The 6,599-nt window shown below is 43.9% G+C and overlaps 1 long non-coding RNA gene across 1 annotated transcript; it reads left to right on the top strand.

Annotated features, from left to right (window-relative positions):
- Positions 1–5,169: 5,169 nt before the first annotated feature.
- Positions 5,170–6,085, top strand: LOC135185010 (uncharacterized). The gene is made up of 3 exons (XR_010306323.1): positions 5,170–5,358; positions 5,646–5,939; positions 6,021–6,085. It is a non-coding gene; the product is annotated as an uncharacterized LOC135185010 (long non-coding RNA).
- Positions 6,086–6,599: the final 514 nt, after the last annotated feature.

Below are 6,599 nucleotides of genomic sequence, written 5' to 3'. Positions count from 1 at the left end.
CAGTAGAATCTCATTAATTCACACTAATGATGGAGAATTTGGCAAATTAGTGAACTGAGTTGATCCTTACATTATTAATATCATTGCACTGACTTCAGGCAGAGCCAGGTTGATGCTCTGAATTGATAGCTCTCCTCAGACACCAGAAAGAGATTATGTTTTATGAAATAGACTGAATTTTGTTTGGGTGATTAGAGTTTAGTGTTATGCTGGTGCACACTATGGCAAAAGCAATGGACTATGATTAATGTGATGGCTCACAACAGCTTTTCAGCTATTAAATCTCTGTAGGAAGGAAATGAAAGCAAAATGATGGGGTTTTCTTCCCAGTTAGTAGAATGCAGGAACTTGCACACTGAGAGTCACTGTATATCTATTTGGCCATCAAAAAGATCCCAGCAAGGATTTAGCTGATGGGACTGTGCCAGAGATTTCCAAGTGGCTGGGATGAAATCCTTGAGGGGTTTTGTGCCTAAACTTCTTTCTGCAAAAAGAAGATATTCTTTCCTTTCTACTGCTCTTATCTATGTCACTGGGCTGATACCTTAAAATCTAGTCCAAATGAACTCTGGATCTTGAGATGCTCCCTGAGGATAACAAAGAGAAAGCAGTGAACCACTGGTCATTTCTGTCATCTCTTCTCAGCTGTTACAAGTTATGTCTGAGTTTCCAGTCCAGCTGTAATGCAATCACATCAGTCCAGGGAATAGCTAATGTTACTATGCCAGTGTGAGCTCAGAAGCCCCCAGTGATCTTATGTTCTTGTAGTACCAAAAAGCAGCAAGTTCAGTAGCAGCAGCTGAAGGTCTGTAGGAGTGAAAATTACTTTGCATTTCTCAAGGTTACTGGATTTTAATTTACAAAGAGCAAAACAAATATACATATGTGCCTGTTCTCTTAAAAGCACCGAAGAAGACAACTAGGTTCCCCATGTGCTGCTTTCCTTCCTAGAGGCAGTGCATAATCATCTTTTGGTCCTCTCAACAGTTTGCGCTAATAAGCCAGACCATGAACAGGAGCAGTTGAGCACAGATGCTTTACCTTCTGCCAGCAGTTGGGAGCAGGGTGGGGCAGACAGTTGGACGTGGCAACATCTTAAATCACCTCCATCACACAGAGCCTGTGTGATCAGGGGAGACAAAAAGATAGGGTGAGGCTAAGACTACAGTGAAAACGATCCAATATTTCTACCTCTCTCCAGTAACAGACTTTATTTCACAGGCTTGAGCAAGACAGAGGGAACTGGAGCTGGAATCCACCTTGCTGTTACTCCAGGTACACCAGATGGGAAAGAATCCTCAGACAGATTGTTGTTAAGTGATATCCCCAGAGCTTAGAGGAATATAAAAGTTATATTCCTCCAGGAGCAATAAGGAGGTGGGGACTGTCCTCCCAAAGATCAGGAGGCTAACAGTCAGCTCCTAGAAGTAAATTGCATCCCTCAAAGACAGTGGGCTGAGATTTAGTAGCTGCTCTTCTTTATACTTGAAGGAAGAAGACTTGCTGATATTCTTGTTATTCTGAACAGAAAAATACTTGCCAAGAAATAGCCTTATAGAGAGTTTCTTGTCTCCTATGACATACATAATCTTTCAGTCAGAATGCATCCAAGACAAACTCAGTACTTTGCACATATGCTCTCAGAATCTTCTGTTTAAGACTGGCCCCTACTCCATCACATGTGAACATACATGAAGTCAGTGTCAGAACATAGCAATACTGATTTGGATATGTTCAGGATTTGTGTGCATGTGTGGCTTGGAGGACAGGCATTCTGTATCGAATGAACAGACTACTTCAGACATTTAGGGGAATTTTTGTGTTTTAAAATCGTTGGTGAGTCCACTTTGTGCTCTGTGATTTCACTTTTGACCTCTGCTGCTCCTTTACAAACTGGTTCCCACTCTGCTTTCTGTATGTCCTAGAGAAACCAGCCCTTGGCTGGTAGGCATTTTTGTCTACTCCTTCCCATGTATTTCTCCATGTTTATAATGCTTTTAGACTATTCCAGTCTTGCATAAGGCAGACTTTCATGGCATTCCCTGTTTTCATTCCTTCTCTTCCCTTCCCCCTGTCACCTCAAAGAGCAAAAAGTCTTAAAAGAAGGGAAAAAAGGGGGAAATCTGCCAGAAGGGATTAGCTGGAGTATGCGTAGGCAGCTGTGTGCTCTGGAAGGAATTCAGTCATATTTATTTTTCTCTTGTTCTATTTTTCCTAAGTTTTCCTTTAGTTTATCCCTAATTTGGCTGTGTCTGGTACTGAAGTTATATGCCACTCAATGAAATTCTTCAACTGTTGAAATTCTGTGTTTGGTGAAATGTTTACTAGCTTGACTGCCTTCATTAGGCTTCAGAGTTAACAAGCCAGTAACATAAAGTCTCTCTCCCCAAGGAACTGTAGGACTTGGCTTTCCTACAGGCTTAGAAAATCTTCTGCATCTTGTTCACATTACAATTTATTTTCAGAAGTGTCAGTGCTGGGAGCATTTTCAATCACAACAAAAACATTTGTGCTTTTATTTTTAGAAATGACCACTCAGATTCCAAGACAGCCATGAGATGGCAAACTGGCTAGCTGAGCTCTTTCAAACTGGCCCAGTCTGACTTGGCATCAGCAAGGAGGAAATGTCTCATTCTGCGCTCAACTTGCCAGAGAAGGTCTCATTGCTTTTGTGAGAGTGTAAAATGCCCTTTGCTGCAGAGTTATGAATCATGTTCTCTCTGGAGTAAGAAGTCAAGTATCTCTTCTGATTAAGTCTATTTGCCCACTGCAGTGCCACTCACCTTTCTACTGGCATCATACACTTAAACCTGCAAGTGTGGCAGCAAGTATCATAGAATCAGTCAGGGATGGAAGGGACCACAAGGATCATCTAGTTCCAACCCCCCAGATCAGGCTGGCCACAGCCTCAGCCAGCCTGGCCTTAAACACCTCCAGGGATGAGGCCTCAACCACCTCCCTGGGCAACCCATTCCAGGCTCTCACCACTCTCATGCTCAACAACTTCCTCCTCACCTCCACTCTGAACTTACCTCAAAAGGCAAGAGTCATGTAGCATCTGGCTATTAACTGCATCAAACATGAATTAACAGAATCACTTTTCAGACTAAATAAAAGATGCAAGAAGCAAAGATGCTTTCTTACAGGCAAAGCTATCAGCTTGGGTTCTGTAGTTTTAAGAAAACTGTTTACTTGTTCTTTGATCTATTTTAATACTTTAAAGAATATCAAAAGCTTTCTTTGAGGCTCAGCTAAGTAGCTGGGAGAATTTTCATTCTTTCTCTCCTCTTTGCTACTTGACAGGATTTGGATCAATCTGTTAAAATGTATTGTGGCTTTCCACATGACTTGGAAAGAGATAACACAGACAATTACAAGGGCAAAGCCTCTGTTGTACAAAATCATGGACCACTCATCTTCCAACCTCCTGGCCTACTACTAAGGTAGCCCCAGGGAGATGTTTCTGCAGTTTGCTGCTCTGAATGATGCTGTTAACCACAGCACGGAAACTGTCCCAGAAGACTCTGCCAGTGCCTAGATCTGCCCTTTGATGTTCTGCTGCTTTCCAAGTCATAAGGCAGTTGGGCAGAAAGTGGCAAAGGACAAATGTAATAAGTATTTCCTCAAGCAGCAAACCCCATGAAGCCTACTCTTTGATAATTGTGCTTCATAGCTGTTGTCTCTAGTACCCAAAGTAGAAGCTGATGGGATATTTTTGATGTTATGCTCACTCTTGTTTAGCTTCTCTAGTGTTTCTTACGAGTGGGGCTCTGCTTATGGCCTGAGTGGGGATTTAACACAATCTGTCTCTCCACTATCCAGCAGTCTATTTTCCCAAAAATCACAGCAACCTGATTATTTCTGAGACCTCTGCCCCCTTGTCAATTTTGATTGGAGTTGGCCCAGGAGTTCAAAAGACTGTAGCAGTTTGATCATATAATCCAGTGTTCTTTATGAAACCAAGCTAAGGAATAAACAAACAGAAGTCCTTACAGAAATACTCTTTTGACAGCTGAGGAAGTTTTTTCACTTGTATGAAGATTTTAATCTTCACTTCCCAAAAAGATTATCTTACACATCAGCCACCAAATGTGCAGAAAGGGCATTGGAGTAACACTATTACAGGCAGGTTTGCATTGGGGATAGCCTGTATCTCAGTGGGAATAGTAGAAAACTGGAGTGGGATCCAGGTGTCTTGCTAGCATCACCTTGTGCAGAAGATGACCACTCGTGGAGTAATTAGCAGCAAAGTTTAACTGAAGCAAAGCTCAGAGCTGAACTATTCTATGGATGGGAGCAAAGCTCAGAGCTGAACTATTCCACGGGAGAAGAATTCCCCAAATGAACAGTTCCCTTAGACATATCCACTCAGCTCAGATCCTGCACTGAGCTCCTGTGGTGGATGATGCAGGAGTACCAGCTCCATAATTTCTGGGAGCTTGTAAACAGGTACAAAACCTGACACCTAATCGTGGTCCCGCCTGGTTTCCTGCCCAGCTTGGTGGTGTTGCTTGCCCTAAGGAGTGCGGGGAGCAATCTGAGTCACCGAGAGCACTCAATTCAGGTGCTGAGAGTGGAGCTGAGCAACTCTCCTCAAATCCCAAGTTTTGACAGATCCACTTTGGTGCAGCATGACTGCAGAACAGAAGCACCTCACTTGGAATCCTGCAGGTTAGCGGCCAGCTTCTCCTTCATTTCCCCTGCTGCTCTTTCCATGGCACTGAGAGCAGAGCTGCTGAAAAGGCAATTTTACAACCTAATCCAAATAAAAGACCGCAGCTGCTGCTGAGAAAACCCTGATCAAGACCATGTTTGGGCAGCCAAAAATAATGTTCTGGTGTTAACTGCACCCCCTTTTTGCCTCTGCCACTTCCCAAGCAGGTTGTAGTTTGGGTTTGGTTTTGTGTTTTGAAGAGTTTTTGTTGTTTTTTTTTTTTTTTTCCTGTATTAAAGGAAAAAAAAAATCATGGAATGGCAAATATGCCAAAAGCAATTATTTATGCATGCTCAGCGTTATTTGAGCTCGGTCAGTTACTCTATATTCCAAACAAGAGACTGGAAAGCCAAATCTTCCCTCTCCTTTCTTAGGGTGGAGTTGGTTTGGGGTGGTTTTTTTTGGTCTGGTTGGTTTCCTTGTGTGGGTTTTTGTTTGGTTTGATTTGAAGGAGATCGGAACTAACATATTTCCCGTCGTCCGGAGCTGTGACACTTCTACTAGCCAGAGTACTCTGCGTTTGAGGGACAGGCTTCAGGCAGGCTCAGTGACCGCACGCTGCAGTGAAAACCTACGACACGGAGAGGGGAAGGGGCTTGTCTGGCCCCGCACAGGGCTCCGAGGTTTACCAGCTTATAAATAAGGTGATTGGGATTGGCCTCTCGGAAGGCGGCGCCTACATCTCTCCCCAGGCAAAGAGAACAACATCTCCCCTCTTTTATCTTTTATTTCCTGGCTCTCTTCTTACTTTTTTTCTCTCCCTCTCCTTTTTTTTTTCCCTTTTCTTTTTTTAAAGCATAGCTTTCACCTCTGTAAGAGGTGTACATTTAATTATAAAAGGGTCTTTTTCTGTTGTAATCTGTTTCCAGCTCAATTCCTTTGCTGGATAAATCTCTTAAACGTGTTGTCATTCCTTATTTATTGATTGCAGGTATTTGGGGTTTAATTGAGCAAGTCGGTCGTGGCCCAGGGCAGGAGTGGCGCTACATGAGCAATTAAATCTGATTAGCCCGAGCCCTTTAAGCCCCAGCTGGGTGATTGATAACCGAGACCAACATTCTTCAATTGACTCGCTACATCAAAAAGGAGAAAGGCTTAGAGGAGAAACGCATGGATCCAACATGAAAAATAGCAAAGGAGCCAAGCAGATTAGATTTGCAAAGAAGCTGAGCTAACGGCAAAGTGAGTAGGGAGAACAGTCATGGGCAGCCCATAAGACAAATCCGTAAGTGCCTCCTCCTTTAAAATTCATCCAAGATTGCTTGTGTGTGTATACATATACATACATTTTATTTATCTTTTTTAGGCTGAAGTGACCCAAGCTGGAGCGAGAATGGGAAAAGGCCACTGCCTTTTTTTTTTTTTTTTTTTTTTTTTTAAACACTCCTCAGCTCTCGGAACTGAGCTCCATCCATAAAGCTGTCGTCTGTTTGTTAGTGTGTTTGTCTGTTCCGTCATTACACTTTTTGCCCGGTAGTTTAAGAAAATAAACTAGCAGGGAGAACAGGAGTGAGTAACCCCCATTTATCAAGCTGATGGATGTCCCGTCTCTCCCCTTGGGGCGGGGGGGGGGGGGGGGGGGGGGGAGGGAAGGTGGGGCAGAGGGATGTCCCTGTCCGCAGCATCCTCCCGCCCCTGCAACCCGGGGAGCTGGTACCCGCGAAGAGCTCCGGGGCATGGGCTCCGGAGGTTTGAGGCACAGAGATGCTCCGAGTCAACGCCTTGAGGGAGGTCGCATCTCAGACATCCGAGCTTGCTGATGTTCCGCGAAGGTCTAAGGAGTCGGCTTTGCTAAGTTCTCGGAAGCAGCTAAGGAGAAGCACCCCCACCACACACATGTACGCCCCGAAGCAGCCTCGTTTTCCGCTTGACACTAGAACAGAGA

The sequence above is a fragment of the Pogoniulus pusillus genome, chromosome 22, assembly GCF_015220805.1.
Source record: "Pogoniulus pusillus isolate bPogPus1 chromosome 22, bPogPus1.pri, whole genome shotgun sequence".
NCBI classification, from domain to species: domain Eukaryota; kingdom Metazoa; phylum Chordata; class Aves; order Piciformes; family Lybiidae; genus Pogoniulus; species Pogoniulus pusillus.
Note: the sequence above shows the minus strand (reverse complement) of the source record. Positions and strands in the feature narration are given on the sequence as shown.